General features: G+C 39.0%; 1 protein-coding gene across 3 annotated transcripts in view; it reads left to right on the forward strand.

Annotated features, from left to right (window-relative positions):
* TRIM13 (tripartite motif containing 13) overlaps window positions 1-14,675 on the forward strand; it is a 69,807-nt gene that overhangs the window by 9,600 nt on the left and 45,532 nt on the right. The window contains exon 1 of one of the 3 annotated variants that reach the window (XM_027772206.1): window positions 7,205-7,280. The exons of 1 other annotated variant lie outside the window; for it this stretch is intronic. The gene's annotated coding sequence lies outside the window, so the exon portion shown is untranslated. Of the gene's footprint in view, window positions 1-7,204; window positions 7,286-14,675 lie in introns of those variants that run through there. One more of the 3 variants, XM_027772215.1, reaches the window with a different exon arrangement.

The following is a 14,675-nucleotide window of genomic DNA, read 5'->3' on the forward strand; positions in this document are numbered from 1 at the left end:
CAACACAGAAGAGACGAAGCAAATAACCATCGGGAGTCTTGACATTGACATGAACTTCAATCATGGTCTGCCATTTTTTGACCATGGAACACATTTTGTCACAGGTGAGATCCATGCCATGGAAGTTAGCCAGGCAGTTTTTGCCCTGAACGTCCTCAGTAATTAGCTTGAATTTCCTAAATGCGACTGGGTCATTCTGCAGATCTGCAAGGCTCACTTCAAACACACGGCCTTAAGTCGGACGCGATTTTTGGTTCCTTGAGTCCTGGTAACCAGTGTCTTCCCAATATTTCTTATGTTGAACATAGCAGGTGCTTTCACGTCATACCAATCTTTTTTAGAAAATGGATCAACCACTTTCTTCTTGGCTCCCTTTTTGCCGCCTTTCGTAAGGCGCTTATTCTTGCCAACCGCCATAGTGCTACTCAGAGAGCCAAAAGGGCGTGCCTGGTGTGAGTTTAAGCCACTGGGTCTGGGACTCGAACTGCGGTCGACTACATGGGAGTCCGGTGACATAGCCATTATGCCAACTGCTGGTCTCCCAATTTTGGTTTTGTTAAGTTCATAGAAATCTTTAAATTTAGTTATCATGCCTTTAAATATAACATTTAAATGAGAGCAATATGTTTCCAAATCAGTATCATTAAAAATATTCCTATTAATTTATTCTAAGAATAGAAATTAAAATTGCACACACATGGAAGAAAGAAAGACGAGCACACTCCAATAGAGTCTGGGTATGGTGTGATCCTCTTTCTTTAATTTTCTAGCCCACTGGATCCTGGACACTTGGTGTACCCAGCATGTTTCAGGCTGATTGGGCTGGGAATTCCAACTGCGGTTGCCATATAGGATCTAGCTTCTCTTGAGCAGCAATTTACTGCTGCAGCTCATAACTGGTCTGGAAATGGAAAAATCTTGAAGAAGAAGGTTATTCGAAATCATGTCAGTTTGCTAATTTATTCCTTGATAATTTCCTTCACTTTAATGAGATTCTTCTGATTTTCTGGCAGCTTAAAAAAAAGCTCATTTAACTTTTTAAATATATTGAAAAGATATGTCATATAGTTTTATAATATCTTAACTTCAATGTTTAATTTTTCATTGAATCAAAAATGTCTACAATAGTACCAAATAATGAACAAAGGCTTTTAAAACTATTTCCTTTGGCAAGCTTGAAAAAGCATTCAAATTTCACATTCTTTGTCATTATCATTGCAGTTGTGAAACAATCTATCACCTATCAATCAGAGACTTGCTTATCTTTTTTAAAAACAAATAAAAAATAATAATTTATACTTGTTAGGCAGACTAATGGCCTCCTAAATTGCCATGTCTTAATCCCCAGAACCTTTGAATATATTACCTTACAATGACAAAGGACTTTGGAGATGTGACTAAATGGAGGTTTTTGAGATGGGAAAATTATCTTGGGTTTTCTCAGCTGGTCCCAGGGTAATCACAAGGGTCCTTATAAAGGGGATGTAGGAGGGTCAGAGTCAGAGAAGGAGACATGACAGTGGAAGCAGAAGTCAAAGTGACATGGACCAAGAAATGTGGATAGCCTCTAGAAACTGGAAAAGTCAAAGGAAAGAATTCTCCACTAGACCATCGGAAGGAACACAGTCTCGCTGACCCATTTTAGACTCCTATCTTTGAGAATGATAAGATAATAAAATTTTATTGTTCTAAGCCACTAAGTCTGTGACTACTTTGTTACAACAGCAAAGGAAACTGATACAGTAAAATATGTAAAGTGCACTCGTATTGAGTTGTCAGAAAAGTCATGGCACAATTTTACATAGAAAAACAGAAAAAATACATTGTAAGTTTTTATAAATATGTAGATACATAAACGTCACCTACATCAATAAATTGTACATTTCCAGCATACTAGAAGGTTCCTTTTGCCCCATCCCAGGCAATTCCATCTAAACTAGAGGAGCTACTATTTTTCTTTAAAATACACACTTAATCTTGATGGTTTTATTTCTTTATTAGAAAGACATATTGGCAGGATGGGTACTTTGTGAGCAAAGTGATGAACCCTAACTTCAAATATTCAATGAAATATTGCCACCTTTTTTTTTTTTAGAGAGATTTTTTGCTATAGGGCACAAGCACTCACCAGAGAGACAGAAAGAGAAATCACTCCCCAAGGAAGATGGCCACACTGCAGTTCCTTCTCCTCCATTCTCTTCTCAGGATTTTGGGCATGAACACTCACATGCCTGGTGTGAGTTTTAAGTACCAGGTCTAGGACTCAAACCGTGGTCAACTATGTGGAAGTCCAGTGACGTAACCATTAGGCCATTTACTGTTTCCATACCACCTCTTTCATAATGGACATTTTGAAATAAGAGCTAAATAAAAATATTCATAGATATATTTATTGTATATCTATACTAAATGTACATATTGCTATCTCTAGCTATCTACCTATGTACCTACCTATCTCTTTACCATAAAGGTGACAGCACAAATGTGGATTCATACTGGTATATTGGTGATTCACATATCATGAACAATTTTTTAATTGGAGAAGTGATTTTCTAAAATAGTGAACAGTTTTGATAAAGTTTGAATGTATCAAAATGCTATTTTCCCTTGATTTATGTGACTGTTGCCTTCTTGAAAAATTTCATAAATATATTTTTATTACGTGTTCATATGTAAAAGGAGTTTACTTTCAGATTTGGATTATGATAGAGGTTTTCACCTTCATGGATTTTCAGCATGCCATTTTCAACACAACATGGGAAAATTACTTCTTGGACAGGACTGTCCCATGTGGCTCCTGTCCATTAAATACCAGTACTGCTTCCACCCTCCAAATCACTGTGATAAATCACTATGTCCCTGGACATATGCTATCATTCCAGGGAAGAATTATTCTTACAATCTTTGAACCAGAACCTGGTTTTAGACTACTGCATTTACCTTTCTGACATAATTTGGTGTCTTCCCAGTTGCATCCCACCGCACAACTGCTGTCTTACCTGGCAGAGAAGGAAGATCAGGTATTTAGTTTATGCCCTACAGTAGCAGTTACCTACCGTGTGTGGATCTACCTGGACAATGCTAGAAAGGGAGCAAGTAGGACCAACACTGGAACAAAGTTTCTGGTTTTGATTGCTGTCAACTGAGTGAGAACAAAGCAATTTGGCATTAATATCAGATACCTGATCATTTTCATACTTTCAAATAGTAGAAACTAAAACTTTAATCTGATGGGGGCAAAAATTCTGAATCATTATTCATTGATAGCACTGAGAGGAGGTTCAAAGTTCACATTTAAAAAAAAATTTTATTATTTATTTTTTATTTGGGGGGAGAGGTTTTTGCTATAGGGCACATGTGCTCGCCAGAAAGACAGAGAGAGACAGAGAGACAGAAAGCGAGAAATTACCCTCAAGCGGGGATGGCCACATCACAATCCCTTCTCCTCCATTCTCCTCTTGGGATCTTGGGCATGCATGCACACATACCCAGCGTGAGTTTAAGCCACTGGGTCCAGGACTCAAACTGTGGTCAACTATATGGGAGTCCAGCGACATTGCCATTATGCTAACTGCTGGTCCCTCAAAGTTCACATTTTTAACACTAGTAGTTTAAATTTGGTTACTTTAATAAGGAGAGGAAAGATATCACTTAGCTAGACTTTGTTGCCATAAGGCATATGTACTCACCACAGAGAGAGAGGGAAAGTGAAAAATCACCTCCCAGTAGTGATGGCCACACCACAATATTTTCTCCTCCAGTCTCCTGTCAAGATTTTGGGCATGCATGTATATGCACCTGGTATGATTCCCAGATCGTCTGGTCCGGGACTTGAACTGTGGTTGGCCATGTGGGAATCCAGTGCCTTAACCACCATGCCACCTGCTGGTGCCACTAGAATGTTTTTTAAATGGTGAATTCTTATACCTGCACACATATGGAATGATGCAGCTTATTCATTGAGACATAGTTTGTAATAGCAAAATACCAGCAGACTTCTAATATTTTATATACCCTTTGAGCTGTGTAACTTATTATGTGGATATTTGATAATTTGCTTTACTATGCAATTGGTAAAATGGTGATGTGTATTAATGTTAGTCCAACCATATATTTATACAGTCTGGAAATGTATGGTTATAGTTCTGTGGGAGAAATAATTGGTCAGTGCTCACCACTTCATAAAAATTTGGTGTGAGAGGGACCAACAGTTGGCATAATGGCTTTGTTGCTGGACTCCCACGTAGTTGACTGTGGTTTGAGTCCCTGACCTGGTGACTTAAACCCATGCTGGACGCATGTGCATGCATGCCCAAGATCCCGATAGGAGAATGAAGAAGGGATTGCAATGTGGCCATCCCCCCGGGGGGTGATTTCTCACTTTCCATCTCTCTGTCTCTCTCTTGTCTTTCTGGTGAGCACATGTGCCCTATAGCAAAAACCTCCAAAAAAAAAAAAATGAGAGTGAGAGTTTGAACATCTAAACAAATAATGAAATCCTTCCCCCCCCCACCAAAAAAAAGAATGTCCAAATTCCAAAACACTGATAATGTCAAATGTTGGCAAGGATATGAATCAACAAGAATGCTTATTCATTGCTGGTGGAAATTAAATGTAAAATATATTAATATAGGGGCTGGCAGGTGGCTGGTGGTTAAGGATGCTGGACTTCCACATGGGAGACCATGATTCAAGTCCCAGAGCTGGCAGCTTGCTTTCTCATTTTCCCTCTCCCTCTTTCTCTCTCTCTCTCTCTTCCAGTGCCCTTAACCACCATACTACCTGCTGGCCCCAATAAAATAATTATTTAAAAAATATATTAATAAGGGACCAGCAGGTGGCGTGGTGGTTAAGGTGCTGGACACTCCCACATGGCCGACCACGGTTTGAATCCTGGACCTGACAGCTTGCTTTCTCACTCTTCCTCTCTCTGTGTCTCTCTATGGTCAAATTAAAATAAACGAATGTGGGACCAGCAGTTAGCTTAATGACTATGTCGCTGAACTCCCATATCGTTGACCGCGGTTCGAGTCCCGGACCCGATGGCTTAAACTCCTGCCAGGCGCATGAACATGTGTGCCCAAGATCCTGAGAAGAGAATGGAGGAGAAGGGATTGCAGCATGGCCATCCCCCTGGGGGGTGATTTCTCGCTTCCTGTCTCTCTGTCTCTCTCTGTCTTTCTGGTGAGCACACGCGCCCTATAGCAAAAACATCAAAAAAAAGAAAAAGAATAAAATAAATGAATGAATAAGTAAAATTAAGTAATTATAAAAAATATATTTAAAAATCTTTAAAATGTTTAGAGGAAAGTGAAGTTGATTTTGACTTTGGGGAAGAGTTTGTAGATATGACACTGAAAGCATAAACCATAGAAGAAAAAATTAAGAAATTGAATTTTATGAAAATAAAAAAATTTGTTTAGTCAAAGAAATTGTGAAGAGAATGAAGAGATAAGCAATAGATGTGGAGAAAATATTTGCAAATCACATAACCAATAAAGTGCTTGTACCCAACATATATTTTTAAAAAACCCTTAAATCTTAACAATTTTTTAAAACCACAATTTGGGGGCCAGCAGGTGGTGTGGTGGTTGGGGCACTGGACTCCCACATGGTCAGCCACAGTTCGAGTCCTGGACCTGGTGGCTTGCTTTCTCACTTTCTCTCTCTCTCTTTCTCTCTCTGGTCAAATTAAAATAAATAAATAAAGATAAAATAATTCTTAAAAATAAAGCAAGTTTGAAAATGGGCAAAATATTAAAAGATACTTCTCCAAAGAAGATATGTGACTGGCATATAAACATATGGGGAGATGCTAAACATCATTAACCATTAGGCATATGTAAATTAAAGCCACAGGGTGCCCAGAACTGCTCAGCTGAACACATTTTTTCTGAGTGGGGAGGCTGTGGATTAGAAATAAAAGTAATAACAAACACACAAAGATGCAAAAGTATAGAAAAGCAAGGATTGGGTGGGCCCAACTTCTCTGATGGAGAAAGCTGCTACCAGGAACTGGCCTCAGATTTATTCTTTTAAAGGATAGAAAATGGAGAAAGAGGAAATGGATGCAAAGTCAGTTCCTTTTGGATGTAAATCATCTGAAGATGCGAAAACGACTGGTACCATGTAATTTCTCTGATCTTTCTGGGGCAAAATCTGATAAACACATGCAGCTTCCTTTAGCCTGATATTGCAAAGATCCTTATCGAGTAGGGTATGGACAACAACAGGCAGATAGCTGACAATAATAGGCAGATAAGGTTTTTGTATGCAAATGCCTCCATAGCCATGCAAATGAAGCTCATGGAAGCACGTTTCTGCATGTATCTAATGTCCATGTTTGCTCAAACTGGCCACTCTCCACAACAGGGGATACTGTTACACATTTATTAGAATGGCCAAAATAAAGAACTGAATATAAAATTCTGGCTGTGATGTGGAACAACAGACATTTTCATTTATTACTTGCCAGAATACAAAATGGTACAGCCACTTTGAAAAAATAATTTGGCAATTTCATACAAAGTTATACATATACTTATCATATGACCTTTCAATCCTTCTCTTGGATACTTATCCAAGTGAAGTGAACATTTCTATTCACATAGAAACCTGTACATGAATATTTATTCATAACTGCCCCCAAACAAGTAATCAAGTGAATAGAAAAAGAAACTGTGGCAAACTATACAATGGAACACTACTTAGCAATGAAAAGGAACCTATTATAGAGTTAATACAACCACATGGGTGACTCTGAACTGACTTTTACTAAGAAGATTATCTTCGTTGGGATTGGGTTATGGGTGGTATGGGGATTTGTTATTCTATTTTTGTGAATGATTTAAATTTTCCATAGTATAACTTTTTTCTTTTTTAATTGCCAGAGGGTGCATGAACTTGCCAGAGAAAGAAACAAAGAGAGAGGGAGAGGGAAAGGGAGCAGGCAACCTTCAATGGGATGTAGTCATGCAACAATCCCTTCTCCTCCATTTGTACATCTTGTTGGGATTTTAGGCATGCATACACACACACCTTACATGTCTCTCAATCTACTGGGCAAGGACTCAATTCACAGTGAATCATGTAGGATCCAGCCAAACCATGGGACTGACCTCCAAAGTGCAAGTTTTTAAAAAGTATTTTAATATAGTATTTTAACGACATCACAATGTCCAGGTACTGCACAACTGTGACTAAAGTTCCGTGTTCTAAAGCCAGAAACGGCATCTGTGATGTTGCACAGCAAACTGCTAGTTAAAAGAAGATCAAGTCTGGTAATGTAAATATTTATTTTCTTATATAATTTTGAATGGTTTCCAACACATAACTTTTGAGGAGAAAAAAGACTTAACTGGCTTATTGGTTTTTTTTTTTTTTTGTCTTATTTTTGTCTTTTTAAAGATTTCAGCCATAGGATTTGTGCACTTGCTGAAGAGAAAAAGGGAAAATGAGAAATCACCCCGGGTCGGGGAGATGGGGAGAGGGAAGGTTTACTCCGCAATCTCTTCTCCATTTTTCTCTTGGGATTTTGGAAAAATACACACGTCCACCCAGCGCGTTTTTCAAGCTGCCAGGTCCAAGACTCAAACTGCCAAGTTGGCCATAAGGGGACTCAGTGCCTTAATCTTCACACCACCCATTGGCCCAGCTTATTGATTTTAAGAATTTAATTTGCCTTTGTACTAGGAAAAGTACAGAAAGCTAATCAGAGCAGTGTGGTCCCTGGCATTAATATTCAGGGAGTCTGAATTTCAAGAAACAGGACAGGGGTAAGGGAGCCCCTTCCATCTGTGTGTTTGTCAATGGAGGTATATATGAAAGCCACAGAGTCTGGGACTTGAACCATGTAGTCAGCTGTGTGGTATCCAGCCATCTTGATCATCAGGCACAGGCCAGCCCTCCTCAGAAATTCAAAGCTATAATCAGAGCACGCTGAATTTTCAACATGTCTAAAATCCTTTCCCCTTCAACCCCCGTCCCTCAAAAAAAAATAAAAATAAAAATAACACTAAGAAATTATGAGAAGTTTCTGAGATAATAGCAGTGTTCTATATCTTGATAGGAATTTGGGGCATACAGGTGTAGGCAGTTATTAAGATTTCAGAACTTACATTTAAGATTTGTGGATTTCATATAAATTGTGCTTCAAAATTTAAAAATCAACGAATATTTCAATCTAATATTTATTTCATTCAACGTATTGATGTTCACTGACGTTTATTCACGATAGCATGCATGTACATCAGAGAGGTGGCAAGCATGCTCCACAGGGTCTAGTCACAACATGAACCCCTTCCTCCAGTCCTCCAGCTCATTGGATCTTGGGCCCTTGTATGTGTGCCCAAACTGTTTCAGGCTGACAAGGCTGGGGTTTTTGACCCATGGTTGTCATGTGTTATCCAGCGTCTCTTGAGCAATGCTTTTTGACTTTACCACAGAATCACCTCTATAATTTACTCTGAGATGTATTTAAAAACATAACATGAATTGAGGCCAGCAGTTGGCATAGTGATTAATGCACTAGACCCTCACATGGCTGACCATGGTTTATGTCCCAGATATGGTGGCTTGAAAATTACACCAGGTGTGTGTGTGTGTGTGTGTGTGTGTGTGTGTGTGTGCATACCCAAAATCCCGAGAGGAAAATGGAGAAGAAGGGACTGCGGCATGGCCGTCCCTCACGAGGAGTGATTTATCATTTTCCCTCTCTCTGTCTCTGGAGAGTGCACATGCCATATAACAAAAACAAAAACAAAACATTAGTTGATGAGTGAATATAAAAATGAATAAGAATGGGGACCAGCAGTTGGTATAATGGCTGTGTCATTGGACTCCCAATGTGTTGACTGTGGTTTGGGTCCCAGACCTGGTGGCTTAAACTCACACCAGGCGCGTGTGCGTGCATGCCCAAGATCCCAAGAGGAGAATGGAGAAGAAGGGATTGCGGTGTGGCCATCTCCCTCCCCCCCCAGGGGGGGTTGATTTATCACTTTCTGTTTCTCTGTCTCTCTCCGTCTTATTGGTAAGTGCATGCACCCTACAGCAAAAACCTCTCCAAAAAAAAGAAAAGAAAAGAAAAAAAAGGAAAGAAAAGAAAAAGGAAAAGAAAAGAAAAAAGAATAAGACTAATAAAGCTATAATATTAAAATGTTAATGATAGAGTCAAGGCAGTAGATATATGGTGTTCACTATAAAAGTTTTTCAACTTAGTTGTATGTTTTGAAATTTTCCTAAGACGTTGGGAAAATATGTCTAGAAATATAATGCCACCCTGGTTCAACAGGAAACTTGAGAGTCCACTGCTCTAATTAGACCTGGGTGCTGGTTTCTTGGTGCTAGATCCTTTCCTCCTTAACTCAATTTCCTGGGTTCTGGTTTCTTGGGGTTTTGTTTACTTAAATCTAGTTTCCTCATTCCCCTTCTACTTTGACTTTTAACTTTTAATTTGTTCATTAATTTTTAAATACTTTTCTTCACCTATTATAAGCCAGATCCTACGTAGGTGTTGGGGATATAGTTTTATTCCTTCTCCCATGGCACCTCCACTGGTAGCTTAATCCTAGTAACCATAACTGCAGCTCCCTTAATTCTTTTCTTTTTCTTTTTTTTTTTTTTAAAGATTTTTGCCATAGGGTGCATGTGCTTGCAGAGAGAGAGGGAGACAGAGACAGTGAGGAGGAAAGTGAGAAATCGCCCCCCAGGGAGATGGCCGCACCACAATCCCTTCCATTCCTGGGATTTTGGGCACACATGCATATGTGCCCAGTGTGCTTTTCAAGATGTCAGGTCAAGGATTAAAACTGTGGTCAGCCATGTGGGAATCCAGCACCTTAACCACCATGGCACCTGCTGGTCCCCAGCTCCTTTAATTCTATCAGGAATGGCTGAGGCTATGACAGACAGGACCATTTTATTTTATTTATTTATTTATTTATTTATTTTTGGAGAGGTTTTTGCTATAGGGTGCATGTGCTTGCCAGAAAGACAGAGAGAGACAGAGAGACAGAAAGCGAGAAATCACCCCCCAGGGGGGATGGTCACGCCGCAATCCCTTCTCCTCCGTTCTCCTCTTGGGACCTTGGGCACGCACGCACATGCACCTGGCGTGAGTTTAAGCCACCAGGTCCAGGACTCGAACCATGGTCGACTAGATGTGAGTCCAGCAACATAGCCATTACACTAACTGCTGGTCCCGATAGGACCATTTTACCCATTGAATACTATAGATCCAATGCCAAGAGTCTAGGAGCTTTTTTGGGTTCTACGAAAAATGCATTAAACTTGAAAAAAAATCACCAGTTTACAAAAAGAAAACTGTGAAATCCTATACATTGCCTAGGCTATAGAAACTGAATAACTAGACTCCTGGATTCTCCCTTTTTCACAGCCTCTGAATCCCATAGGACTGCCAACATTTCTGGTCTCCATGACAAATCTAACCCTAATGAAGATGCTGTAGGAGAGTAAATGCAATTGTGACTTTAGTCTTTGAATTTCCTTGTGCTGATTCCTCACTTACCAAGCCACTTTTTGATTCTTACGTATGTTTGCAGAGAGAACAAAATATTTCTGAGTATTTCTGGCTTCTGTGACAGTATCCACTTGTTGCTTGTGTTTAGAAGTTGCCTAGAATTCAGGAAGAAAACATTATGATTATTATTAGTAGTATTATCGTTGTTGTTGTTGTTTTGGTCCTTTGGCCATAAATTATTGGTATAAATTAAATTGCTAATTTAAGGAGGTTGGGGAATATTCTAGCACACTTTGTCATTCATAGTCTTAGTTTTGAACTTAGTTTTAGTTGATTCAGGCCTTGTGAAGCTTCGTTTTACTTTATCTTTTACTTCCAAGTTCTAACTACTGCTATTCTTCCATTGTCAACCCTCCTTTGTGCTCTGACTTCTTTCAAAAGTCCTCACTGGTCAAGACTTTCATTTGCTTTTACTTTTTTTTGCTATAGGGCACATGCACTTGCTGAAGAGACAGACAGAGAGACACCCGTGAGGGGTGGGGGAATGGCCACACCTCAATCCCTTCTCCTCCAGTCATCTCTTGGGATTTTAGGCATCCATGCACATGTGCCTGGCATAAGTTTTAAGCTGCTGGGTCTGGGACTTGAACCAAACCATGGTTGATTAGGTGGGAATCCAGCAATGTAATCATTATGCCATCTACTGGTTCCTCAAGACATTCACTTCTGTTTCTCCATCTTTACCTGTGTTTTTTCAAGGTCTGTTGGTAAGGCCTAGTCAATCCAGTCCCAAGAACTATTGTGCCACAATGACACTCCTGTGGCTTGTGCTCTCTGCTTTTCCCCATAGCTAGAACCTAGACAGCTTTCTACACACAAAATTCCTTCATTATGCTGACAGATATGGTGTATTGGTTTTAAAGACTTTGTTTTAACCAAAGCAAACAACAGAACAAAGCCTTATAAACCAATACTTAATGAAAACTGAGAGTATTATGGAATAGTTCATTTTTATTGGTTAGCAATTATGCCTGGATGGCTCAAGTTACTGTAACATTCCTGATTTTATTATCCCCCAGGGAATTCTATGTTTTTAAATTTAATATATATTATAATAAAGTGAATTTTATGCAGTAGGTATGTTTGGCACCTCCTCCCTGATGTGTAGTTACAACACTGTTATTATATAGAGCTATGTGGTTTGACTAGATTAACTATAGAGGATTGGCTCCCTAGGAACAGCAGTGTTTGTATTCCTTTCCTTTGGAGTCAAAAGGAGTCTGATGACTGATCTTTGAAAGGATTTTGTTGGGCCAGCAGGTGGCACAAAGGTTAAGGTGGCAAGATCCCAAATGACCAGCTTCATTTTGAATCCTGAACCCTGTGGCTTCAGAATCATGCCAGGTGTGCATGGGTGTGTGTCCAAAATTCTCAGTGGAGAATGGAGAACTGTGGTGTGGCCATCCCCCCTGGGGGTGCTTTCTCACTTTCTCCTTCTATCTCTCTCCAGTGAGCACATATGTTCTATAGCAAAAACTAATAAACACTTTTAAAAAGGACTTTGTTGAGATGACTGAATCTTCTTGAGATAAGTCTTCACATTTCTAATTCTATTGTATTGATGTGAATAATTATGCAGAGATTGAAATCTGATTCTCTGATAGGGATCCCAAGTGTTCACTGCATAGTATCTACCCCAGCTTGCCTATATATTTTTTGCATTTTTCTTCTGTTGCTGTTTAGAAAAGGTATAGCATGAAAAATAAGTAAAGGGACCAGCAGGTGGCATATAAACTCCTATCTTAATTCCATTTTTCCACAAACTTTTGAAGTTCTCTCATATATGTGTGTATGTGTGTGTCTAATAATTAATAAAGAATTATTACATATAAGATTATCAATAAAGTAATACATTAGACACTGGATTCCCATGTGTCTGACTGCGGTTTGCGTCCTGGACCCAGTGGCTTGAAACTCACACCAGTTGCAGGTACCTGCATGCCCAAAATCCCAAGAGGAGAATGGAGAAGAGATTGTGGTATGGCCACCCTCCCTTGGGAGTGACTTCTTGCTTTCTTTCTTTCTGTCTCTGTCTCTCTGGCAAGCACATGTGCCCTAAAAAAAGTAAAAAATTACTAAAAAAAAGTAAATAAATAAGTATATGCATATATATATCTCCATTTAAAAACTATAGTATATATATCTTTGTGTATATATAGTCTTCAAAAGTTCATGGAAAATGAGTACTATGAAAGAAATTATTCATGGATTTAAAATTTTTTCTTGAAAATAAACTATCTCCTCCCCCCTGCCACCCTTGGGCACATGCACTCACTGGAGAGAGACAGAGAGAGGGAAAGTGAGAAATCACCTCCCAGGGGGAATGGTCATGCTGTAATCTGTTCTCTTCTCAGGATTTTTGGGTATGCATGCACACCTGTCAGATATGACTCTCAAGCCGCCAGGTCTGGGACTTGAACCATGGAGTCCAGCCTCCTTAACTTCTATGCCACCTGCTGACCCATAAACTCCTAACTTAACTCCATTTTCCACAAACTTTTGAAGTACTCTCATATATATATATGTATGTGTATGTGTGTCTAGATACAAACTGATGCTTTGGTAATAAAGAATTATATATAGGATTATAAATAAAGTAATACATTAGAGTTCTTTTTATAATTGTATGAATCTGTTCACCCATAAATATTAATTATTGTTACATAATTTTGACTCATTTGTAGCAATTACACATTCATTCATATTACATACATACATTATTACATGAATATCCAGTTATTATATAAATACTTTTTATTATCTATGTATATTATTTGTAGTTATTACCTATTAACCTTGGTTCAGATTTAATGATCTTAAGTTAAAAGTGTATCAGACTAGTCAAAACCTCTCTATATTCTGTTCAAATAGTAGGTACATGAACCTATTGACAGCTCAAGACAGAATACTTACCTGTTTCTAGGCTTTAATTTTCAAGGAAATATTGTTACCAGTTCAAAACTGCTTTTCTTTTTTTTTGGAGAGGTTTTCGCTATAGGGTGCGTGCGCTCGCCAGACAGACAGAGACAGAGAGACAGAAAGTGAGAAATCACCCCCCAGAGGGAATGGTCACGTCACAATCCCTTCTCCATTCTTCTCTCAGGATCTTGGGCACGCACGCACATGCGCCCGGCATGAGTTTTAAGCCACTGGGTCCAGGATGCGAACCGCAGTCGACTACGTGAGAGTCCAGCGACATAGCCAATTACTTTTCTTGAAATTACCAGCTGAACTTGCTATTGAAAGTAGTTTGATTAATTATGATATTGTGTGATCAACAAAATGTTGGGGGAAAAGGAATTGAAGACAACTGTATATAGCAGAGATAGTGTAATAAGAGAGTGGGAAAGGGCAGAGGGTCACACATGGGGTAAATGCATATTTGATGACTGCAGTAAGCTATATAGCCCCAGTTAGGTACTACTTTATAGTATGTACATTCTACTCACTGAGGTTTATACCTAAAGTCAGACTTGGGTTCATGCATAGGTATATATCAGCTGCACTTGCTATTGAAAATATTTAGACTAATTGAGTTTATTAGCAAATCAATTAAATTGGGGGGGAAAGGCATAGAAAGCAACCATGGATACCAGAGACAATGTGGGAAGAGGGTGGGACAGGGCAGAGGGTGAGGGATAGGGAATCAAGGATGGCAAAACAAAAAGCAAAGTAAACAAGATATAAGAAATGGAAAATTATTTGCTGATAATGTGTATGTTGATGTGCTTGATTGAGCCAATATACAGTGTATTTTGGATGGAAAATTCATTTGTATGCTGTAATGATGTATAGTGAATTAATGTAAAAAATAAATAAATTTAAAGGAAAAAAAAAAAACCTCTCTATAAAATGTGTAAAATTCTTGGCCTAGCCACTATAATATAAGTGCTCTGTAAGACTGGAAGCCACATGGCTGACCATGATTTCGAATCCCCAGGTCGGCCTGAAAACATGTCGCACACATTTGTCTGTGCCCAAGATCCTGAGGATACAGCAGGCTGGAGAAAGGAGACTATGCTGTGACAGGACCCTGTCGAGGGCACTTCTTTCTTTCTCTCTTCCTACTCAAGAGTATGTACACATTATCATTTTTAAAAATGTGTAAAATTCTGGGGCCAGCAGGTGGCATGGAGGT

This window comes from Tupaia chinensis, unplaced genomic scaffold, assembly GCF_000334495.1.
Source record: "Tupaia chinensis unplaced genomic scaffold, TupChi_1.0 Scaffold000037_20, whole genome shotgun sequence".
Taxonomy (NCBI): Eukaryota; Metazoa; Chordata; class Mammalia; order Scandentia; family Tupaiidae; genus Tupaia; species Tupaia belangeri.